Source organism: Dermochelys coriacea, chromosome 11, assembly GCF_009764565.3.
Source record: "Dermochelys coriacea isolate rDerCor1 chromosome 11, rDerCor1.pri.v4, whole genome shotgun sequence".
NCBI classification, from domain to species: domain Eukaryota; kingdom Metazoa; phylum Chordata; order Testudines; family Dermochelyidae; genus Dermochelys; species Dermochelys coriacea.
The window spans coordinates 30,367,294-30,393,792 of record NC_050078.2 but is presented as its reverse complement, the minus strand read 5'-3'; positions in this window follow the sequence as shown (position 1 = coordinate 30,393,792).

Genomic DNA, 26,499 nt, shown 5'->3' with positions numbered 1-26,499 from the left:
GCAACACAAAGGCACCTCAGACAGGTTTGACTATGCACAGTGTCTAGCAGAGCAGACTTTTACTAATCCCCATCCAGTGGTTGTCTTCACCAGTCCTCGTGTGGGTCCTGGGGCCAGACTGACAGGTTAAATATCACTTGGTTTAATACTATTGATGCTCAGGCAACTGTAGAGGCCTGAGAGAAATAAACAAGTCTCATAATAGGAAAATTTGTAAACAATCACTTGCAACCCTATGTATTGTAGATGGAGGGAAATATATACCTCTTTAAGAGTGACCATTCAGTTCATGCTGTTCAGAGAGGCATTGTAGGTAGCAGGAAAAGAGTTTGTTGCCGTAGGCCCTGTCTACACTAGAGAGCTTACAGCGGCGCGGCTGTACCGATGAAGCAGAGCCGCTGTAAGATCTCTTGTATAACTGCTCAACGTTGATGGGAGAAAGCTCTCCCATCAGCATAATTACTCCACCCCCCAATGAGTGGCGGTAGCTATGTTGGCGGGAGAAGCTCTCCTGCTGACATAGCGTTGTCCATACTGGCACTTATGTCTGTAACTTGTATGTGTGTGTTTTTCACACCCCTGAGTGGCATAAGTTATACTGATATAAGTGGTAGTGTAGCCATAGTCTAAGTCTACATGTGAACACGTTTTTACGTGGTATCTAATATTTAGAAATGTTAGCTAGGTTTTGTTAAGTGCTGCACAAAGGAAGTCATTTGCAGTGCACAAGAAGTTTTACTAGTCCTACAAAACCCAGGAGCTGAGATACAGGTTCCTGGGCACCAGCTATGGACACTTCATCTATCAACTATTTACATATACAGAGCACTCTTGTAACAGGCATCCTTAACCATAGGAAGGAGTATCTTCATGATAGTATAGGAAGACATTGAATTTTTAAACATGAAAAGCTACATGATGGTCATTAGTCTGTAGCCTATAAATGAGATAAGAGAGTGGTGTCAAATTGCCTGCTCATGGGTATGTGAAGGATTCAGAGTATGAACTCTGAGTTTCTGCCTGATAGGTGCTAGAGGCAAGAAAGAGGTCTGTGAAAGAGGGTTCAACCTGTGAAATCTGCAGATCACCTATGTGAAGGCATTGTGTCTCCATTCTGTCTTCAAGACTCTGACGTCTGTGGCATCATGATTCTTTCCGATACCTGGAGGCTGACCTCGCTGCTGGGTTCTTACTCCAACTCCCTCAGGGCTAAGAGGGTTGGTTGTGCACTGGGCAGAACCTCTGTAAATTAGAGCCTAATTGCACGCCCTAAAAGACTATGGAAAAACTCCCTTGCATTCAAATGGGAACACAATCAGTCTGTGACAGGTTGGATCACAGAAGCCCCTTCTGAAGATCCCTCTGGGGAGCTGCTACCTGATGTGCCAAGACTACTTCTGCTCCTCCCCTGCCATCTTAGGACTACAGCACCCTGCCTGGGTTTGAGACAGCCCCGCTAGCCTGCTGCAAACCCAGACCCAGGTCTGAACCACGTCCCCTAACTGCTCAGAGCTCCGCTATGAAACTGCAGAAAAACCTGAGAGTCTCTGGATTAAGTTTAGAAGTGCGAGCAACAAGGGTGATGTCGTGGTGGGAGTCTGCTATAGACCACCAGACCAGGGGGAAGAGGTGGACGAGGCTTTCTTCCGGCAACTAACGGAAGTTACTAAATCGCAGGCCCTGGTTCTCATGGGAGACTTCAATCTCCCTGATATCTGCTGGGAGAGCAATACAGTGGTGCACAGACAATCCAAGAAGTTTTTGGAAAGTGTAGGGGACAATTTCCTGGTGCAAGTGCTGAAGGAACCAACTAGAGCTCTTCTTGACCTGCCGCTCACAAACCGGAAGAATTAGTAGGGGAAGCAAAAGTGGATGGGAACCTGGGAGGCAGTGACCATGAGATGATCAAGTTCAGGATCCTGACACAAGGAAGAAAGGAGAGCAGCAGAATATGGACCCTGGACTTCAGAAAAGCAGACTTTGACAACCTCAGGGAACTGATGGGCAGGATCCCCTGGGAGAATAACGTGAGGGGGAAAGGAGTCCAGGAGAGCTGGCTGTATTTTAAAGAATCCTTGCAGGAATAAACCATACTGATGTGTAGAAAGAATAGTAAATATAGCAGGTGACTAGCTTGGCTTAAAAGTGAAATCCTTGCTGATTTTAAACACAAAAAAGAAGCTTACAAGAAGTGGAAGATTGGACAAATGACCAGGAAGGAGTATAAAAATATTGCTCTGGCATGCAGGAGTGAAATCAGGAAGGGCAAATCACACTTGGAGTTGCAGCTAACAAGAGTAACAAGAAGGGTTTCTTCAGGTATGTTAGCAACAAGAAGAAAGTCAAGGAAAGTGTGGGCCCCTTACTGAATGAGGGAGGCAACCTAGTGAGAGAGGATGTGGAAAAAGCTAATGTACTCAATGCTTTTTTTGCCTCTGTTTTCATGAACAAGGTCAGCACTGGGCAGCACAGCATGGGGAGGAGGTGACCAGCCCTCTGTGGAGAAAGAAGTGGTTCAGGACTATTTAGAAAAGCTGGACAAGCACAAGGCCATGGGGCCGGATGCGCTGCATCTGAGAGTGCTAAAGGAGTTGGCGGATGTGATTGCAGAGCCATTGGACATTATCTTTGAAAACTCGTGGTGATCGGGGGAGGTCCTGGATGACTGGAAAAAGGCTAATGTAGTGCCCATCTTTAAAAAAGGGAAGGAGGAGGATCCGGGGAACTACAGGCCAGTCAGCCTCACCTCAGTCCCTGGAAAAATCATGGAGCAGGTCCTGGAGGAATCAATTCTGAAGCACTTAGAGGAGAGGAAAGTGATCAGGAACAGTCAGCATGGATTCACCAAGGGCTAGTCATATCTGGCTAATCTAGTTGCCTTCTATGATGAGATAACTGGCTCTGTGGATAAGGGGAAAGCAGTGGACGTGTTATTCCTTGACTTTAGCAAAACTTTTGATGCGGTCTCCCACAATATTCTTGCCAGCAAGTTATAGAAGTATGGGCTGGATTAATGGACTAGAAGGTGGATAGAAAGCTGGCTAGATCATCGGGCTCAACGGGTAGTGATCAATGACTCCATGTCTAGTTGGAAACTGGTATCAAGCGGAGTGCCCCAAGGGTCGGTCCTGGGGCCAGTTTTGTTCAATATCTTCATTAATGATCTGGAGGATGGCGTGGACTGCAGCCTCAGCAAGTTTGCAGATGACACTAAACTGCGAGGAGTGGTAGATATGCTGGAGGATAGGGATAGGATACAGAGGGACCTAGACAAATTAGAGGATTGGGCCAAAAGAAATCTGATGAGGTTCAACAAGGACAAGTGCAGAGTCCTGCACTTAGGATGGAAGAATCCCATGCACCACTACAGACTAGGGACCGAATGGCTAGGCAGCAGTTCTGCAGAAAAGGACCTAGTGGACTTATAGTGGACGAGAAGCTAGATATGAGTCAACAGTGTGTCCTTGTTGCCAAGAAGGCTAATGGCATTTTGGGCTGTATAAGTAGGGGCATTACCAGCAGATCGAGGGACGTGATCATTCCCCTCTATTCAACGTTAGTGGGGCCTCATCTGGAGTACTCTGTCCAGTTTTGGGCCCCACACTACAAGAAAAATGTGGAAAAATTGGAAAACGTCCAGCGGAGGCCAACAAAAGTAATTAGGGGACTGGAACATATGATTTATGAGGAGAGGCTGAGGGAACTGGGATTATTTAGTCTGCGGAAGAAAAGAATGAGGGGGGATTTGATAGCTGCTTTCAACTACCTGAAAGGGGGTTCCAAAGAGGATGGATCTAGACTGTTCTCAGTGGTACCAGAACAAAGAACAATGGTCTTAAGTTGCAGTGGGGGAGGTTTAGGTTGGATATTAGGAAAAACTTTTTCACTAGGAGGGTGGTGAAGCACTGGAATGCGTTACCTAGGGAGGTGGTGGAATCTCCTTCCTTTAAGGTTTTTAAGGTCAGGCTTGATAAAGCCCTAGCTGGGATGATTTAGTTGGGGATTGGTCCTGCTTTGAGCAGGGGTTGGACTAGATGACCTCCTAAGGTTCCTTCCAACTCTGATATTCTATGATTCTATTATTCTATGCACAAGTAGAGATACTGTATTTGGTTGTCTTAATATTTCATTTATACTGACGTTCATACTGGATACAATTCTAAGGAGCATCAGATGAGATATTTCTGAATATAAAAGTAACTCTGGATTTGTAAGTAAAATATGCATTACATTTATCTCTTATTTGAACAAAGTCATCATGACTTTTCCATTCAAATATTCATAGTAAGATGACTAGTGAGAAAAGTGACTGCTTAGTATTAATACTGGTTATTTAAATCATTTAAAGCCTTCCAAACTTTGCAAAGGGCAGGAAAGTAGTAGTTGTCAACAAACAGTCTAGAAAAGTTGACAGATTTTTGCACGACTCAAGGCAATTTGAGATTGTATCCATGTCATTGCATGCATTTTGTTTTTTTAATTTGAGCCATTGTTTTCTAGCATTAGAGCATGGAAATTTTAGTGCGGGCTAGTCATGTGTGCATGTAAGAGTGGGAAAAGCCTTGAGCTTAATATCCCTGTGCCTCAGTTTACACATTTGGAAAATGGGCATAAATAATACTCTTGGACCAACAAAGGAAGAGAACTTCAGACTCAAAGACCCCTGCCAGCTGCTCTCTCTGTTACATTGAGTGTACTTCACTTTTAGCTCTTCCATTAATCACAGTCATAGCAGTATGGGCCAAGAAGGAAAGCAGGGTCCCAATCAGGACTTCATAGATTAAAACCCGCCTCGAACTCCCCTCAGAAATGTATCAGGAGCTAAGTATGGATGTTACACATTCCCTGCATGCTGCTTTCTGTATTACCTTATGCTTCCAAGTGCTGGCCAATCATCATCCTGTATAGAGAACTCTACAGGAATCTCATCTAGCATTGGCAAAGCCATGGACGATAGTAGCAAGATCCACACAGGAAAGAAACATTAAATTAGATGCAGATAAAACAATTGCTTATCTGGCTGCATCTGCTATTTGAATTTCCACCAGTAGCTGTGAGTCTCACAGAACTCATAGGATCATGAAACTGAGTCACTCATGGTAGTGTCACCCCTTCAGACAGGGAGGCGGGTATCATTCTTGCCAGTTCTCCCCTTAGCCAGAAACACTGAAAAATGGAGACATGACATTTGTAAATACAGTAACACCTACCCACTGAGTAAGAGCTTAGTAAAGTATTCAAGATTTGGCCCAATGGGATTTGCTTGTTCTCAGCAGATTTCAGTATTTGTCCCAATTTAATCGTGCATTCAGTCAGTACTAAGGGCCTTAGGATTTGGCCTGTTTATGAAGGAGCATTAGCTCCAATATAGTTAAAGAAGAGATGGGCTTAGTCATCAAATAGCGAGTTTTCTACATTATAAATAAACATTCTTTGCAGCCTGAAATTTTCAATGTTCTGTTTCTAAATATTATCCAACTTTAAGGTGTTAAAGCTGAATAAACAATTTAAAGTTTAAAAGGGAATTAGCAAACTTATTAAATGCAAGTATGATATGCTAATGTAGAAATAGCTTTTTTCTGCATAGCATAGTAGCATCGGAAAAGTTACATCTGCAAATACATGCAACCTATGGAAATTACAATACAAAATAGAGGAAGAATCTGTAGGTTTGATAGGGTGGGGAAAGAGATACCAAGACCAACTATCATAGAGAATACTTTCAAGCATGGAAAACCTGAGAGGCTTGTGGAGTATGTTTTGATTGTGCAACAAAGATAGAAATTGCTAATGACATCTGTTGGTGGAATTGAAAAACTACCATCAGTTCTTATTAAAATTGATACAGGGTTTGCTGTTTCTACTTTTTTATGAATGGGTATAACAAATCATTCTTTCTATTTACAAAACACCAAAGAAAAATATAATATAACTAATAACTATGTTAATCATTTCAAGTTAAGATTTTTGTAAATGTATGTTTTTGTTGGATTTTGCATAAATGTGTTGTTTGAGCTACATACTACAATATGAAATGCACAGAGAGATTTAATGTAAAAGAAGTTTAATTAAGCCTTAATTTGAGATTTTTTATTTCTTTGCATTATTCTTAGTTCTCTTGATGGACATTAAAATTGGGGCTAGCTAGATTAGTTTGTGCACTTGACAGTGTCCAGCACTAAAAACTTTTGCCTGAGAATAGTTCTTAGAACCATAGAAAATGGTTCATCATTGTGACGAGCGTTTGCCTGTTTTATGACAATTGTCTTATTTCAGAGAAATGGGATTTTAGAAGAGTCAGTTAGGTGTAGAGACCATTTAAAGGAAGGAGAGATTTCTTTCACTCATGCTGGAAACAAAAAGGAGATGCGATACAAACTTCCGATACTTGAGGAGAAGAGGAAATGGGCTGGAGATTGGATGAGGGAGGAAGAGGGGAATCCATTTGAGGTTTTAAAGAACAGAGGGGAAATGGAGAAAGAGCCAGTGAAGAATCTTGAGGACGGATGGATGGTGTTTGCACTTCAAGGTACAAGGAGAGGTCACCATATTTACACTTGTATAGTAGAGATTTAGAGCTAAGAAATAATATTCCTCCCTAAAACTTTGTGCGACAACAGTAACATTCATGAAATTACATGGAGTGTAGGGCAGGGCAGAATATAGCACAAAGGTGTCAGTCAACTATAATTATCCATACGAAAGAAGATAATATGAATAATTTCAAGCAGAGGAGTTGAAGATAGGTGATGTTTCAAAGCTGACTAGGCTAGGCAGAGAAAGTTTAGATTAAAGATGAATAGTTGATACTGGGAGAAAATGTGAGATTTGAATTAAGGAATGTGTTAAAGTTTGCGGAGTTTTAAATGGAGTATTTTGCCATGTGAGACTGGTTAACTCTTTCTTGGGCCACGTCTGATTTTCAGTGACTGGTAAGTAGCTAATCCACTGAAGTAGAGCTACATCTTCTAATGTCAAGACAGTGAAGAAATGAGGTAAAATTATCTTGTAATCAAGCTCCCAAAGCGAAGCCAAATTGTACAAGGCTTGCCTCACTCATTCAAATAGTCCCCATTAGAGCTGTGTAGAAAACAGTTTTCTATTTCTTCAAATATTATGTGGGCTCAAATCAGAACAAATTCTCAAAAATATTCAAAAAACAATTTTTTTCAGTTTGGGTCAATCTCAATCTTTCACATCATTTCAAAATGTTTACTTTTTATTTTAAAATCTTAAAAAAGAGAAGGGTTGAAGTCTAATTAGCTTAAAATTTGAAACAGTGTTTCAACCATTTTTAAATGGTTTCAATGTTATTTTTCAGGCAGGAGAGTCATTGAATATGAACCAGTTTCACAAAGCAGTTTCAGTTTCAAGACATCAGCATTTTTCAGGGAAAAACTATTTGCTGAAAAATTCCCAACTAGCTCCAGTTCCAATGACTTAACTGATTTTTCACTCACTCCATTGAGACTTCTTGCTTGAGTAAAGAGATCAAAATTTATCCCACTAATTTTGAAATGTGTGTAGCACATTTTGAAATGTGAAATGCATATATTATTATGCTCAAGTGCAAACTTATGGCTCTTTCTAGTTCTGAAATATTAGTCTCTGACTGTAAGCTGTTAATGTCCCTGGGTAGGAGGAGTAAGTTACTAATTAATGATTTTGTATCAGTCTGAGACCCTGACACATACAGTTTGGAATAGAACAAACATGATTTTGCTCTTGATTTGATACCATAGCAGAAATCTAGGTATTTATATGGAGTATCTGCTCAAGGAATATTTAAAGGATAGATTTTTTGCAACAGTCTGCACTAAAAACTAGATGAATTCAACATTATTTTGAGCCACAATTCAGAAAATATGTTCATAGTTGGGTAGCATAAATGGCATGTGTATCAACGAGCTTATACAGCTGAATACTAGAATAGAATTCTCAGCTCACTCTTAACTACAGAGTCACAATTAACCAGAGCAATAATTTGAGCTTAGAAAGCTCTTCTGGTGTTAAATCAGGGGTGGCCAACCTGTGGTGCTAGAGCCACCTGCGGCTCTTCAGAGGTTAATATGTGGCTCCTTGCTTAGGTGCTGATTCCGGGGCTGGAGCTAAAGACACTAACCTTTCAATGTGCCGGGGTTAGTGCTCGCTACTCAACCTCCTGCTCTGCCCCCAAGGCCCCTGCCCCTTCCCCCGAGCCTGCACACGCAAAACAGCTGATTGTGGTGGGCGGGGGTGTGGGGCGTGAGGGGGAGGTGCTGATTGGTGAGGCTGCTGGTAGGTGGGAGGCACTGGGGGCTGATTGGGGGGAGCTGATGGGGGGTTGCTGACATATTACTGTGGCTCTTTGGCAATGTACATTGGTAAATTCTGGCTCCTTCTCAGGCTCAGGTTGGCAACTGCTGTGTTAAATACTTCATCATTTGAAAATATTTACCACGGGAGTGTTGCATGGAGAGATAACTACACTTCTAGTTATAGTTCACACAAGCAGAAGGAAGCCCTCTGGCTACAAAAACCCACCTAGAATAACTCCAGCATTATGAGGATTTGATAACTCGTCATGTAGCCAAATAGGAAATGTCTGATAATCTTGTTCAGGATTCTCTCTCTCTCTCTTTCTTACTTTTGCACAGTTCTTATAAACAGCCTACTTCTACTGAAGTTAATGAGAGAATTAAAATGGGCCAAAGCTTTACTCTTATTTTGGTCTCCTATAGCAGTCTGCTCTGACTTTCCAAACTTAGGTGAGCTGTGAATTTGATTAATATTTACTACTTTTTTCTAGAAGAGGTAAGGGGTCAGTGTTCCAGACATGGAGCCCTCCTAACCCTCATTTATATCCCTCCTAAAGGTCCATTTTTTCCATAATGTCTACATGAAGATGACCAACCCTGTTTCATCAATTTATCGTGAGTGTGCTAGTTCATTTTTGTTGAGGGAAAGGATCAAGTATTGGGAGAAACATGGATGGATATGAAGCTGAGAATGACTGTAGGGGGGAAAACTAGGGGCCCGAATTGTGGAGGAAGGATGAGAAAAGGTTAAGTTAATATATACTTAGAAAAAAAAATAAAGCCCTGCTGCTAATAAGATACATGTGTATCAGCACCCTGATTACAATGCTTGTGTGAAGCATTCATTTCCCCCACCCTTTGTCTCCCTTAAGTTATACATGCTTCAGAGAAGTGCTTGTGTCTTCTGTTGTTTGTGGGAATTGCCTACCGCCTAGAATGCGCTAATGTAATCTAAATGATACTCACAAGGTAAAATTCTAGCTCCATCAAAGTCAATGGCAAAACTCCCACTGATTTCATTGGAGCCAATATCTCAACCAACGTGATTATATTCCACCAAAGAAAGTGCTTTTAGTGCCTTAGCTGAATTTGAAGCTAAATTTAGGCCTAGTCTACACTACAATGGAGCTCCTGCTGATGTAAGTCACCTACTACATTGACTTCATAACTCCACCTCTGTGAGAGGCATAGTGCTTAGGTCAGAGATGGGCAAACTACAGCCCACGGGCCACATCCAGCCTGTGGGACCGTCCTGCCTGGCCCTTGAGCTCTAGCTGGAGAGGCTAACCCTGGCTCCTCCCCTGCTGTCCCCTCTGCACCACAGCCTCAGCTCGCCATGCCACCAGCACTCTGGGCTGTCAGCTCCTGCCGGGCGGCATGGTTGGCTCCAGCTGGGTAATGCGGCTGCCAGTCCTGGTGCTCTGAGTGGTATGGTAAGGGGGCGGAGAGTGGGGCGGTTGGATAAGGGGCAGAGGATCCCAGGGGGCAGTCAGGGGACAGAGAGTGGTTGGATAGGCGTGGGAGTCCCAGGGAGGCCTGTCAGGAGGTGGGGGTGCGGATAGGGGTCGGGGCAGTCAGGGGACAGGGAGCAGGGGAGGTTGGAAAGGGGGTGGGGTCTGGGGGCGTGGTTAGGGGACAAGAAACAGGAGGGGGTTGGATGGGTCGGAGGTTCTGAGGGGGTCAAGAAGTGGGAGGGGATGGATTGGGGGCGGGGCCCAGGCTGTTTGGGGAGGCACAGCCTTCCCTACCCAGCCCTCCATACAGTTTTGGAACCCCAATGTGGCCCTCAGGCCAAAAAGGTTGCCACCCCTGGCTTATGTTGATGTTATTAAACCGACAAAGTGTCTGTGTAGATACTGCATTATTTACATTCCCTGGTGACTGTCAGCCTAGTGTGGGGGTCACAGCTGGAGACCTCCCTCCCCGCCCTGGGGCTGACAGCTGGAGCCCTCCACACCCGGGGAGAGGGGCTCCAGCTGTCAGTGCCCCACTTCAGTCAGTGGAAGCGCTCCTGGTGAGGACGCGCACCACTGACAGAAGGAGCATAGTGTGCATACGAACCACCACTTTAATTACTGCAGTGGATGTACGTCGACTTAACTAAGTCGACTTCAGTTTGTAGAGAGACAAGGCCTTAGTTTCAATACTGTTTTAGGGCTGCCTGGTATCCTTGCTGGCATACAGTTTTGGAGAGAAGTTTCCCTGCCCATCTCAGTCTTATATTATAGATTCTCAGCCCTTTAATGATGATCTTCAGCTCTTAATGAAGAAAGTGCAAAAAGTTGGTGAGAGAATTTTTTATACCATGATAATGCAAAACACTAATGCTTTTATTAAAAAGATTTTTTCCTATGGGATGTTCAGTAGAAAAGGACTATTCAAAACACTTGAACGAAATTCATCCATGATATAATGCCAATGAGTTTTGTGCACCAAGAATAAAATTTCAGTGATTAGTAGTGTGGGAGCAGTGCCTCAAATTCTGCAAAGTTGGATCTTAGTAAGTCACTGAAATAAATTCACCTAACTTGACTCCAGGTGCCTGTATGATATATATTTATTAGACCTGACTTCCGTCACTATATATATATTACAGCTATAGTAACCTATTCATAACAATTGGCAACAACTCTCGTGAACCAACCTCTCACATTCTTTGTGCTCTCTGCTGCTTATTGAGCATTTTCATCATAAATCCAACTGTGTCCATTAGGCTATTGAGAAATAATAAGCTTAACAAATGCAGATGAATGTCACTCTTCTTAGCCATCAAACACTGTAGTTACAGGATTCACTGGTGCTGGTGAAGTAGAAGTTAATCTGCAGAAAAAAATCACTGTCTCAGACTTTTATTCTGTGTATTATTCTGTGTAAAAAAGCCCAAGGGCAGAATGATGTACATCACATGGAAGGGGGAGAGAAGAGAGAGCACTTCAAAATCAGTTCCTATTAGAAAGAGCAAAACAACAAAAAGAGAGAGAGAGAGAGAGAGAGAGAGACAGCCAGCTAGCTAAAGCAGTATTATTTTGCATACATATAAGGAACAAAGTGCTAGATTGGGGTGTTGCCTTAATATGGCAACAAATGACATAATTGTCTAACAACCTAAACCCATAAACACCCTTTTAAAATATTTCTTCTAATTTTGACTTGTTCTGGCTTCTGAGTTATCAGACCACTTTTAACTTTCTGTTCTATTAATTTCAATCTTAAGTATTATAAGCAGCTTACATTTTTATAGTGTCATTTCTTTCACATTGGCATTCTAAAGGTTTTATAAACTAACCATACACACATATACACACACGAGTATTTAATATATCAGTGTAGCATAATATAAAAGATTTTATTGGCATCTATTTGGGGTGAAGTCAAGAATGAGTTATGCAGCTAATACCAAATGAGAGTTGATAAAAGCTTAAAACCACACCAAACTCTCATGTACCCTATCCATGCCACATGTTACACTATGCTTCCAAATGTTTTTAAATAGAGTTGGTCAGGGTTTTTTTTTTGGCTGAAATTTAAAATTCCGATAAAATGTTGAAAATTGTGATTATCTCTATTTTGAAGTACTTTCTTGGATCCTTCCAGCTATAAAGTGATGTTCTTTAGTTACTATGATCTATTTGAGTGAGGCTCAGAGACAGAGTAAAAGTGAAAAAAAGGCCTATAACTAGTCTTTCTATACATAAAAATGTTCCAAAGCTAGAGGTAAGTAATAGGTCGCATAAGAAAGAGGGGAATCTACCATTTCCTGGAGATATGTAGCGCTCATTTGTAGCCTGTAGGGTCATGAACAATTGGACTTTAAAGCAAAGATTTTTTTGTATCAAAGGAAGTTCCTGTTGGTCCAGGACTGAAAATTGCCCAATTTGTGTATTCAGCAGGGGTAATTTGGAGGTGGGAAAAGTCCATATTTTGTGGTCATCATCATCAAGTTCCTATTACGCCTCTGGCATTTAGGGCAGTGACGAAGCTCCTCCACTCCTGTCTGTTTCTGGCAAGTCTTTTAATGTTTCTCCAGCTGTGCTCCAGGTTTTTCAGCTCGGTTTCAACAGCTCTTCACCATGTTGTTTTTGGGCGTCCTCGTTTTCGCTTGCCTTCAGGTGTCCACCTTTTTGCTACTCTGATGGACTCAGTTTCCATCCGAAGCACATGCCCGATTCATCTCCAGCACCTCCTGACAATGATGGTGCTCAGATCCTCTTGTCTGCACTGTGTCAGTTGATCTTGGTTTAAGACTGTTCTGGGACAAAAGATACAGAGGATTTTTCTGAGGCAGGTTGTATGGAATGAGGACAGTTTGGACATATCATACTTTCTCATTCCCCAGCATTCTGCACTATAAAGTAGTGTTGAAAGTACACAGCTCTGATAAATCTTGAGTTTGGTTTTGGTGTTGTATTTTGATGATTTCCAGATTGTATTTAAGCTTCTGAAGGTGTTCCTGGCTTTATTGATTTTGTTCGGGATGTCCTGGCTTGTTCCACTGACCTGGCTGATGGTGCTGCCCAAGTATGTGAATGTTTCTACATTGGTGAGAACATAATCCTCTAACCATACTGGTGATGGTGAGGCAATGTTAAAAGTCATGATATTGCAATTGATTTTCAGTCAAATTTGTTGGCTGAATGCATTCATTCGAGTTGTTTTTTCTTGTATATGGTGTTGGGTATTTGATAGGAAAGCGACATCATCTGCAAAGTCCAGGTCTTCAAGGGATGAGAAGAGTGTCCATTTAATGCCTCTTGGCATGTCTTCTGTTGTATGCCGCATTACCCAGTCGATGGCAATGTTGAAGAGGATTGCAGACATGACACACCACACACATACTCCTGTTTTGACTTAAAAACTGAGTTCACTGTGATCAATACTGCATGTAAAGTAGAAATAGAAGCTTTTGATTACGTTGATTGTACAGAAAGGAATTCCATATGCCCGCAGAATGCGCCATAGGCTGGTCCTGTGAATACTATCAAAAGCCTTCTCAAAGTCTATGAAATTTATGTAGAGTTGCTGTTGCCATTCTAATCACTGTTCTATTATGTTTTGTAGCATGAAGATCTGGTCTGTGCATCCACACCTTTTCCAGAAACCAGCTTGCTCTTTTCTGAGAATGCTATCAACTGCCTCTGATGTATGGTGGACTATGATCTTTCACAATACTTTGCTCGCCACAGATAAAAGTGTGATACCAAGCCAGTTATTATAATCATAGAGTTCCTTTCTTTGGTATCTTCACTATAACACCATTGGTCCACTCATCTGGCACTTTTTCCCTTTCTCGGACTGATGTAACTAGAGGGACCAGGATAGATGGTGCTAATTTAGGATTTACCTTGAACAATTCTGCATTAAAGTTATCCTTGCCAGGAGCTCTCTCCTTTTTTAAGAATTTGATTGCTTGAATGATCTCTTCCTTAGTTGGGGTTTCTGAGTTGATATCAAGATCTTCTTCTGCCTCCTGGATGTTTGCTTCCTCTTTAGGTTGCTCCCTGTTCAGCAATTCTTTGAAATGCTCTGCCCAGTGCATTTCTTGTTTTTTTTCGGTTTTTAGTAGGTGTCCTTGTTTGTTCCTGATGAGAGTGTTTGTTGGTGTCTGCCGTTTACCACTGATAAGCTGTGTCATTTTGTAGACGGTTCCTTGTTCACCACGAGCAGCTGCATCCCCTGCTTGTGTTGCCAGATTATCAATATAATGCCGTTTGTCCACTCTCACAAGGCGTTTGACTTCCCGGTGTGCCTTGCTATACTGCTTGTGGTATTTGTCCTTTAGCTTCTGGCACTTTTTGTCTAAAACTTTTTTCTTCAGGGCTCATCTGGTTTCTATGGCATTCCATATGCTGGGTGTAATCCACTCCTTCCTTCTCTTCTGCCTGTAGCCTAGACAGGCTTCACTGCTCTGTTTGTAAATTGCTGTTACTTTGTCCCACCTTTTGTTGATCTCCTCATCTGCATTCCCCTCCTCTTCATCAAGGTCTGCAAATGCTTGAAACCTGTTCTCTAACTGCAGAACAAAGGCTTTCTGTATTTCAAGGGACTTTAGCTTGTCAATATCATAACATCTATGTCCCTTGTTTGGTGGACCCACACTTCTCAGTTTTAGCTTGATGGATGCTGTCACAAGATGGTGGTTACTGCCAACATCTGCACCCCGTCTCACTTTCACATGTTTGGTGGTAGGGGGAGGAAATGTTTTCCTAACAGGTTGGTTTATTTTAAATGGCTTTTTAAAAAAAATGCTGGTAGTGGTTTGGGAATGTTAGACGATGTCTTTCAGAGATCAATTATTGGACAGTTGAGTTACCTTTATTTATCATATGTGCTTGTGCAATTTATCGCATGGATATCATCTGTATAACATGTGTATGGTTTATATACATGTGCACAGAACAGTATACCTTGGCTTTATTGTTGAGTCAGATTCCAGGAAAGGTTTCAATCACCTGAACAATAAATACTACTCCCTACAACCTGATGGGATGCACATGGAAGTCTCTTATCCACTTACTAATGAGGCCGGGCTGCATAGGAAGTTCGCAGTCTTAGGCCTCAATCCTGCAAAGTGTGCCACACAGACATAAGGGTCTGCCCAAGCCAAAACTTTACACTATTGAAGTACTAAATTGTCCTAGCTGTAGACCACAATAAGTCACTCAAGGTTCATAAACTTGGTAAACTTAGAACATTTATCTTCAATGTGAGCTCTGTTCAACTAGCAGATTTCCCCAAGCTTACATCACAGCTAATCCTAGATATATTAGATGTAACTTTCCACATGTGTTTTCAACTCTTTGAGAATACTGTCACTTTTTTAGTTCTGCAGGTACAGTAGCTTGTAAATTGTCTAGCTGTAGAATACATTAAGATAATGACATGGCCTTTAGCTTGAGTGCAAACTCTGAAAGTCTGCTGCTAATTTTTTGACGTTTGCTAGAAAAAAACATGACTATTATTTTAATTGTAAGTTTCAGTAGGATAGCATGATAGCAGCAGGACAAGACAGCAACTAGTTGTTTCTGGTTAATTGCTAGAAAAGTTAAGCATACAAATTCTCCTCTACCTGGCACCACTTGTAGTCAGTTACCAAATGAATCTTAAATGCTACCAAATTAGAATTTTCGACTCATTTACACCAGTTTTAGAACTCTTTGCCCAGGTGTACATGAATTGATAGGATGAACAGCAGTGACTCAGAATGAGTCCTGGTGCTTTTTTGGAGGTGTGTTTATGTCTTCAAAATTTATTCCAGATGTGCCTGCTTTCTTACTGTTGAGATTAAGATGGGGGGGGGTGAGGGGGAGAAAGCCTTCTATTTTTAGAAAATGTGTTTTCTGAAACAGATCCCTGTTCTTCTTTTCGCATATGTTCTTACAGGCTTTTGTCTTATGTGACGTTTCTTCACTTTTTACTCCCAAATATGTCTCAAGTGGCATGAACATCATATTTAAATGTCCTCAGGCTGGTGCAGCTCAGTCAGAGACTCCTGTCAGGAGTTCAGAAGATTGCTGCATCTGTCTTACAATTCTGGCAACAAAACACTGAACTTTTATAAAGTGCTGTTCATACAAGATAGCTCATCTGCTCTGACAATGAAATTAAACTGTAATGACAGTTGTTAATTTGAATATTTTTTTCTATGCTGGCACTCCACATTTAGTCCCAACCAACATGCCTCAATTTACAAGTCCTAGGGATTTTTCTTATCACCAGTACTGAACCGAGTGAGGAAACTGAGGTTAATTGCACACCTTCTTATTCCACTCAGGGGTTTGGCGCTGAGAGGAGAATTTGCCTCAAATAATTTATTAGATCTCTTTGTTTGCCTACTTCATAGGAGATTGAAACACAATTACTGTACAATTTGAAAAGCAGAAAATGTGTATTTTACTAGCTAAATATAGTGAGCCTTTCTTTTTACATGTTAATTTACATTACAATAAAGTTAGCTTTTCAATACAAGTGGATTTTTTGGACATTGTACAAGTTGATTCAAAGTTTATAGATGTGGCTCCTTCCCTGAGTGGGATAGGAAGGCATGCTAATTGACAGGTGACATTCATCTTGAGGCTCAGAGATGACAACTGCAGGTTCCAGTTGGTCAGGTTTGATGTTTGGTTTTTAGTTTTAGAGCCTTTAGAGAGACCTTGGGTCATGTTTTCAAGTTCTTCTCTGCAACCATAAAGGAGGCTAGAAACTTTTGTTTTAAATATTTAAGTTGGAAGTCTCACATAATCACGTCTCTCTGAGCTAGTGCTTGAAATAAAACACTGAATATCATGAGACATGATAAAATTGCAAGAGTTGGCAACATTGCTCTCCATTGTACCAATAAACCCTGTTGTGATGGGGAATCTGCCCCATACTGGGCTCTAAGACTAGAGACCTAGGAAGGCTACACAGGAGGCAGCCAATCAGAGAAGGGCTGAAAGGAGCAGCCAATGAGGGCCAAGCAAGCCCATATAAAAGGGGAGCTGCAGCGCAGGGGAGAGTAGTTCTCTGCTGGGAGCCTAGGGAGAAAGGATTGTGTCTCTGGAGGACTGAGAGAGCTGCCAGCACCCTGGACAGAGCAGTGCTGTTATCAGGGAGCAGGTGAGTGACATACAGCTAGCTAGCTGCTGGGGTTTGCAGGCTGAGGCCCTGTGATGAGGGTGAAGAGGATGCTAGGGCCACAAGGAAGTAGCCAGAGAATTTTGCTGCAGTAACTACTAAGGGAAGTGGCTGAACAGTGGACTTCAGGTCCCCTGGAAGGTGGGAGCACAGTGTTTGGCATGGCCGGAGGGCTGTGTTGCTGAAAAGGATGCTGCAGTCTTTGGAGAGACGTGGGTCCTCGAGCAAGAGTGATGGTGGCAAGGCACCACTCAAAAAGAGTGCACTAACATGCAGAGCTAATCCTCAAGACACCCAGCAGGAGGTGCTGCAGTGGTGAGTCTGATCCTGCTACATCTGTTTATGCTTTGATTATGTCTTACCTTGACTACTGCAGCCTCCTCCTTTTCTTGTCTCAGACTAGAGAGTGGAGATGTGGGAAACTAACCAAAATGCTAGGATTCAGAGTAGCAGCTGTGTTAGTCTGTATTCGCAAAAAGAAAAGGAGTACTTGTCTCTAGTCTATTCAAAATGTAGCTGCTCCATACATATTCCTCTCCTCCAGTACTCTGACTCTCCTCAACTTTCTTTACTAATGTTCACCTCTAGCAACAGATGACATTTACCCAAACACATGGTTCTTGACCTTATTGCCAAGCTCTACTGAGCTCCACGCTCATCTACATCTCCCCCCAAACTCCCAATGGCTTTTCCGTTGGCCAATTTCTATTGCTTAATGCTCCTTTTGCCTCCTCCAAGTCATGTGCCTCTTTTGTGCTAGATAGTGCACCTGGAAAATCCTCTTACTTCCTATGCAATAAGCAATGTAACTTGCTCTCCTCCTCCAAACTCACTTCTTTTGTTCATTTAGGGATATTGTCGTCATCGTGTGTGTGTGTGTGTGTGTGTGTGTAAAGTGCTATACACACCGATATCACAATATAAATCATTCAATAACAGGTTCAAATGTGTAATTATTCTATGCTGGTTTCAGAGTAGCAGCCATGCTAGTCTGTACTTGCAAAAAGAAAAGGAGTACTTGTGGCACCTTAGAGACTAACAAATTTATTTGAGTATAAGCTTTCATGAGCTACAGCTCACTGGTAAAGCACAGAATATTTTTATAGTACTTTCTAAATGATTTAACAACACTGTTCAATAGAACTGCAGGACCATTCTAAAGGTTCAAGCTTATATATTGTCTATAGTCCCTCAACAAGTTGAGACTGAAACCATCATATCAAATTTAATCCAGTCCCCTTGAGTCAGGTCATGAAAATAAGTCTGAAAATCCAGACGATGAGTTTGAGACTCTGGCCCAGAATGTTGCTAATTGCATGGATTCAGGATCTTGTCCAGAACCTCAGACAGTTGGTTTATTCTTCCCCAAAGGAAAGCAAAAAGGAGACCATGTTGCAGAAATGCCATTGTTGCTTCAAATGAATATTCCAGATATCACAATAATGGACAAAAGATCCCTTCCACTGAAGTTCCACTGCATGGCAACAGACTTTCCTATTGCCACACTCTGGTCTAAGCAAAGCAGCTAACTGAGTTTGGGATTATTTATCACGTCACTGCCAAAGTGACTTCTTCCCCCCCCCCCCCACACGCCGAGTACAAACTTGAAAAACTGGTTTGTCCTGAGCAGCAGCTGCCATCTCTTTGAGGATTGACCACCCAAAGTTTCACAGTCTATTGTTAGCCCTGTGTCAGCACCCCTCTGGAATTCTATTTCAAGATGGAGGTCAACAGGCAGCAGGAAAGCAAAAATCAGCTTTCTAATCAAAATGGAATTTTCAGTCTGAAACAGATGCATACACAGAGTTCATAATCAAATATAGCAAAAGTAATGGAATAATTTTCAAAACTGAAAATTCTAGAGGTGATTGTTCTAGGAAAAAAATAGATTCATCCTAAAATGAGGTCAAGACCCCATTAATTGAGATTTTACTTTCCCTGTCCTATTGCACCTTGGATTTAAACAATTGTGGGGTGTGCTGATCTGTTCAAGAAATAAATGAAGCAATAAGAGGTAAGTGACTGATAACTGAACAGTAAAACAAATTAAATAAAACAGAGGGAGAAACAAGTACCAGTAAATAACTAGATCCAGAGTAAAATTCTTCTCATGAGTTGGTTTCAGAAATAGCCATATAGAAATTTATGGATACTCGACTATAAGTCCAAAAAGGATCAAGTACTGAGGAATACTGAAATTGCCCAGTCCAGAGGGGATGTTAAACACAGTGCACATTTATTAAGCACCATGCAACTATAAAATGCTATATATTTAACATAATAATAAAAGTTGAGAAATTTTCCTTTGTAAAAGGAAAGTGTGTAATTCAGGATGGTCAATATTATCTAGGGAAAATTAAAAAGCTATAGCACACATGGTATTAATTTATACATGATTTAAGTACAACATCTATTTTCCAGTAGAATACAATGAAATCTGTTACACAGATGACTCCATATTTTTATGCCATTGTAATAACTTAACACATTATAACAAACCATCCAGACATTTCACATTTGCATGCTACAGGTTTTACAATGCTCTTTCACATAGGCAGAAATTAAAATATTCTTAACTAGAATTCCTCACATTTAAAAATATCCTTTCCAATTTTCCTACCCAGTTGCTTGCAGTGCTCTTTACACTGCTGATTGGGTCTGTGTATAGCTGGGAAAAAATGTTAGGTTATTTCGGTGTGAATGGGAGTTAAAATGAAGCTCTTCGGAACAGAGAGATTGTCAAGCCCTTATCACAAATGACTGGTGGGGGCAGGCATCCATGAGTATAGGTCTCACTCACTGGAGACAGTCAGATATAAAATAAATTTTTGCTGAAATAAAACATACAGGAATTCATTAGCTTTGTTCTTTTATTAGCATATTTCTGTGCTATTTAAAAAATATCAAGTGATAAAACTGGTTACCTGAAGTATGATATTAAGAAAAGGTCATTCTGCTTATATGAGGGGAACAATGATGTGGTGTTTTCTACATATGGCTATGACTGGTGAGGGTCAAAGGATGCCTGGCACCAAAAAATTGAATTCATCTCTAGCAACAGATGATATTTAACCAGGCACATTTATAAAGTCAAGACCAGGACTCCTATAAAAACACAACAAGCCTGAATCCAAAAAACATGGTGCAGGAAGGTGTAAATTACAGAGCTCCTGGTTCCCTGCACAAAGCCCAAGTGAATGGCCAGAAATGTCAGAGAAGCAACAGGTGTTGGGGATAGTTTGGATGTTAGGAGAGGGGTAAAAAATGACACTCAAATCCAAAGTTTGAGTGTTTGGAAAGTTAATGGAATTAACAATTGTGACAGGGAAAGTAGGGTAATCTAATAGGGCATTGGGCTTTAGGGTGCTTGCATGCATCCCACTCTGCCTGCTACAAATCTGAGGCCATTTCCGACTGGGAGCTATAGTTGCAGGTCACTTGCTTGCTCCTAGTCAGGTGTCATACAAGAAACTGCATGTGCGACTTCCTGCATCTCTGGATGGGGAACTGAGAAGGCTCTCTACACCAGGCAGGTGGAAAACACCTGCAGGAGAACAGCTTGAGGAAGCATCAGCCCTGGAAGAAGGGCTGTAAGGATGGTGAAGCCCTGGAAACAAATGCTAAAAGCTGAGGAGCAGTGAGACTGTTCCATATTGTGGTGTTCTGAATATTTTCAGTAAAGAATGCCCCAGTGAAGAGAACTGAAGCTGTACCATTGTTGGAATGTGACTTCACCTTCCCCAGCTGGTGAAAGGAAGAGGAAAGTGGTTTGAGTATTCACTTCAGTGGACTTTGGGTCAATCCCCCCGGCCCCGATCCCGAGCATCTGGTACAATAATGTATAAAACATCTTTACAACAGGGAAGCTTACAGCCTCAAGGAATATATAAAAATTCTTAAAAGAAAAGGAGTACTTGTGGCACCTTAGAGACTAACAAATTTATTTGAGCATAAGCTTTCGTGAGCCAATTTGTTGGTGCCACAAGTACTCCTTTTTCTTTTTGCGAATACAGACTAACACGGCTGCTACTCTGAAACCTATCATAAAAATTGTTATCTTCCTACCTGGTTTTATGGTTTCAGAGCTAGTTGTACCTTTGACTTCCCTCTCAATCTCTCCCCGGGCATCCTTTCCAAGTGACAGGCCTTCACCTGTACTTCTTTCACACTGGAATCCTGAGATTCATCCCCCTTTTAAAATGAATCACCAGGCTTCAGCATCCCTTGCTTACCAACTGTATCACCTCAACATTTCCAACTGCCTTTGGACCTAGCTATATACTTCACTCCAGGAGCTGTGACCAGTTTGAAAATGCAGTGACAGAGAACAGTTTGTTTGAAACAAAATATTATTTATGAATAAGGAACTTAACAGAAAGAAAAGGCTTAAAACAAGAAAAGACAATATTAATATGTATTTACGGATTATCTAAACTTAAACTTTACCTATTGCAGTTAGATAGCTTTGGTATCTGCAACCTATTCTCCTTGCTATCAAGCTGCAACCCTTGACTCTTCATAAGATCTGCTTTTTAACGGCTTTCAAGCTCCACACACCTTGATTGGACCAACCAAGTGCTGGTTCCACATCAGTGGAGGTAAACCTCAAATGAATTATAACATTCATGTTTGAGTACTAGGCATTAGGACAGTCTATGGCCATTGATATTTGGTTCCTACAAACTTAACTAAACCTGACTTAATTCTCATTTATTCTTTAGCCAGAAATATGACCACCAGCAAGCCCACAAAGATAATTTTATGAATCTTATAAATCTAAGACAGATAGCTCCCACATTCATCACAACTGGGCACAATTGATCATCTTGCTAAATCTAATATATATACCTCAAAGTCTATTGCCCTATGACCTCTCTGAAGAATTTATGGCATTTAGATGCATCTTTTGTTTAGTCTGCATGTGACTAATTATCGTACCTCTTTCTTTATATTTCAGGTGGGTATTTTTAATTTAACTTCAGATTTACTGCTGTAAAATTATGGAGTTTAATACTTATGTATATATTAGTTGTAGGTGGTAGGAAAAGAGACATTTTACAGAAAAATGTCTCAATATAAACCTTTGATTTTAAAAAAATACTTTCATTAGAAGCACAACTTAAAACTTAACTGATCACTCCATCAACAAGAAGGCTGTCCTGAGAGTCTGATAAATAAATCTAATGCTCTTTAATTTTATCATATGGAGTCATCCTGCTAGTTATAAAGCCATACCATAATAGAGTAGGCTGGGCCTTTTCACCTCTTCATAGAAGATGATCCACAGATGTTTATCTTTTTGGAATAATAATAATTCAAGTGCATTTTCATAGCAATCAGAGTACTTGGAAGTATGGTAAACAGACTAACAAAACCAGTATTGCACTTGTGTTAAATAGTACTTATAATAATACAAAAATTAAGCTGTCTTAAAATGATCAGTTTTTTCTCTTTTCTCGAAGTGGAAATGTGAAATGCATAAACATAAGTTACCTTGAATCTATGAAAATGGTAATTTTGTTTATGATAAACAAATAGTGAATTTCCCCCCTCATTCTTCCCCTTACAAACATAAGAACATTAACACAGTGCACAGCATATGCTGGGTCTGAGTACAACACACATTCTAGAATGACAACTCATGATTAAAATGTTTTTAAAAGCATATGACTCTACCTGTCTTTCCCTGAATTATTGGTCTATGAACACAGGCAGTGCTGAAGGCGGGGGGGGTGGAGGATCGGTACTGTCATGGCTACACATTGATATGCCACTGGCCTCATGTGGAGCTCAATAGTGTCCCGAAAAGCTAAATCACCCCTTCACAGCCTAGAATCTATCATATTCTCTCTATTCTAAGATACCCTAAGTTCCCTATTCTCCTACACAGAATCAAACTCATAGCCCTTATTTAAAAGTCCATTCTTCTCTTTCTACCCTACTCTCTGCATCATTCCATCCTGATACCAAATATGAGTGAGTGTATAGATTTATTTAATAAAATGATTGGACCCTAGAAATAGTTTACAAATCTATTTTAACATCAGCATCCATAATGTTTATTCAGAGTGCTCATTTAAACAAATATTAGATCTAAGGTCAAACATCTTTTCTAGGATAATTAAACAAATTTGAAAGTTAGGGGCCCAATTCTGTTCCAACTGAAGCTAATGGAGCAGGATTGGGCCTATAACCCAGGTTTTGGCTTATTATTTTACCAGATTTTGTGGTTCACTTTCACTCCAATTTTCTTCACATTCACCTCCCAGGCTGTATTCTTCTGAAATATTTTTAACCCATCAGCATTTTCAGGTTGGTTTGTTTGTTTGTTTGTTTGTTTGTTTTTAAATGTCACCAGTTCACTTGGTTACAGACATGGCTGAGGAAATAGATTTCAACATGTCATATGTTTTATGACCCAAAATGACTGATACCATTCTGTAGCATCATGATAGCTTTTTGTCAGACATCTGCCCATTTCAACAGATTTTGCTACAAAAATATTGATAGTATCATGCAATGTTTTTCATTTCACTCATAATGTTACTTCAAAGACTGTTTTCCAGTTCCACATATGTTTGCATTAGAAGCCTCAGCTCTAATATTTTTTTCCTGAGCTATAGCTGGGTAGATACCTGTGAGACATTCCAAAGAAGCGACACAACATACTGATCATAAGATCTTATCATGGTGATACAAATGAGCTTTAATTGATTTTTGTACTGGGAAATAACGCCAGTAAATAAAATAATGAAATGTGTACGTTCCATTCCCAGTATGCCCTTTATAAAGTTGATCTACCGCAGGAAGGCATAGACCATAGTACACATGTTGTTCACATGGGCCAAGATTTCACCCTAAATTGGAAATTTTGTGATTAGCTGTAATAGTACCTAAAGATTGGGATCTTTAAATTTGTTGTACCTATATGTTAATTTGTTGCACTATTATGACTCAATGGTTGCCTAGGAATTGACAAAGTGGGAACTGAGTTTCTTTATCTCTTTAAAAAAAATACAAAAAGCAGACTCCAATGCATGCATTGTGCACATGCCTCATCTATGTAACTACATCTCCCTATCTCTGTTACCATCATGTTCAGTTTGTCACACTCTCTTCTTGTCTCTTGTTCAAGACTGGAACTGTTTCTTCCAACATACTGGTACAGAATCCAGCACACTAGAACCCCAATCCTGATTGGGGCAGATGGACTCTAAATTAACGCAAATAATAAGAAACTCTCAATCTGGGAGGACAATTCTTCAGTTAAATCAGAAGAGCAAAAAAACAACAAAAAATGTTTTCCCATTGAAACCTTGCACAACATCAAGTTGGACATGTCTTCATGAACCCAATCATTGACATTATGAATCAAGCAAATCCTTCAGATCAGCTTCCCAACATACACTTCTTGCTATCCAATTCCCATTCTATATAGATGGTTAAATATAATTTATTAAGAGGTTTGTATGAAAGCTTTACTAATGATGATTTAATTGACCAGTGACTCGGAGCAGGGCTTCATCTTCATTTATAAAGTACTTTTTGTGTCCATGGCAATTCACCCACTGGATCTATCCCTGCTCCTACTAAACCCACTCAAAGTTTTGTCACTGACTGACTTCTGTGGGAGCAGATTGTATTCACTGAGGCTACAGCAGAGATTTCTAGGACCTGGTTTTCAAACATGGACAAGTGCAATTGCCACTTTCAGGGACTTGTGTGTGTGCACAACTATGTATCTGACTTTCTATGAACAATTTTGTTTGTATCCACAAATTATGAACATATTCTTTCTATTCTGCTTAGGTTCTTATGCTGTATCTATCACCACTATTTGCTTGTTTTTTGACAATTAGGCAGGTCTCAAATATTTGCAATTGCCCAATGTTGTTGGCTGCATTAGAACATAGGGTCAAATTCTACTTTGAGTTCACCAGAGTGAATGCACAGTAACTCTACTGACTTTAGCCCAACTATTATTCTAGGGCAAGACTGTCTTCTTATTTGTTTCCAGTTTTATGTAATTACTAATGGGTAAGTCCTAACAGAAGTAGAAATAGCAATTTAAATAAAAATATTACCACCTTTTCAAGATGAAATTTTAATGTAAATCTCTAAAATAACCCATTGTGTGAAAACATGGGTTTCTCCTGGAGTCAGTTCAGTTTTAAAACACCACAAGCACACTTGCAGCACATCCGCTTCAGCTCTCAGATGGTTGAGGTAGTAAGTATTGCTGGTATTCTAAAAGAAGTTCTGGATTATAGGATTCCATCTTCAGTTCAAAATGGACTGACAATGGGGAAAAATAATTTTATATACATGTATACTATGTATACAAAATCAAAGTATTGTACTATTTTATAAATGGAGAAAGGAAATTAATCTTTTTCATTTATAGAAAATGTTTATCTTCAGATACCTGGATTTGTCAGGTCATTGACCACTTGGCCCTTAACCAAGTGTTATGGATTGTATTCAAAGTGTGAAGGTAAATCATGACAGTCAATCAATTTACACCAGGTGATAAGGTGATGGCTGTAATAACAGCAAATTGCTATATATTCTCAATTTCCCTTACAGTGATACTTTTCACTCTTATCTTGCAGAACAAAAAAATCCAGATTTTTGAGCTCCAAACTTTCCTGTTATAATTTGCTGTTAGAAATTGTCTTAACATTTAAGTTCTGCTTACATCTTTTAATTAAAGATAAAATCTTATCTAAAGTATTTATTGCAAGTGTAATTTGAATCAGGGTAACATTTTTCAAAAGCTCCTAAGTGGTTTAGGAGCCTAGGTTCCACTTTAAAAAACTGGCCCATAGTCACTTTTTGAAAAGGTAGTAAGGTACCAAATGATAGAGATTTTCACTTTCCAGTTGCAAAACTCCTATTGACTGCAATGAAATGGGAATGTTACCCTCAGATTATACACTCAGACAGAAGTTGTTTCCTTCCAATGAGTTCATGTTCATGGACATCCAGTGAAAAATTACCTTGTGAAATTCCCTTCTTGGTGTATATAAATGTGCCATGCAAAATTTCTCACCCATTCTCTTTTTCTGTTACAAAATTATGTTTGGTCATAATTTCCATGCCCCTACCCACATTTATACAAACATTACCTTTACTCTAGGATAATAAAGCCTACTTCAGACCCAAAGCCTAAATGTCCCAGTAATAATTCTCCTCTTTAAATAATCCTACCTGATCTGAAAGTGCTGTTTCCAGTTTTTCTCTTGATCATGCATTTTCTAGCATCAAGGGGATGAAAACACAAATGACGTTATCAATGTTTGTCTTTTTCAAAGCATTGTGACTATAAATCCTTGATTGCAAATTGGGTTTTTCCCATAATAATGTGAGGATGAAACAGCCTCTGCCTTTAAATACAGAAGTTTAGGTCTTCCCACAATGTACTTCAGTACCATTCTCCCTATCTATCCATGGCCCAGAAATATTGCCCTCGCCTGTAAAGGGAGAAAATTCAGATAAATTCTTCACAAAATATCCAGGCAGCCCAGATCTGACATGCAAAAAGTGGCATGTTTTTCTCCCCAAACTGCTGACCACTTCACAGGAAAAC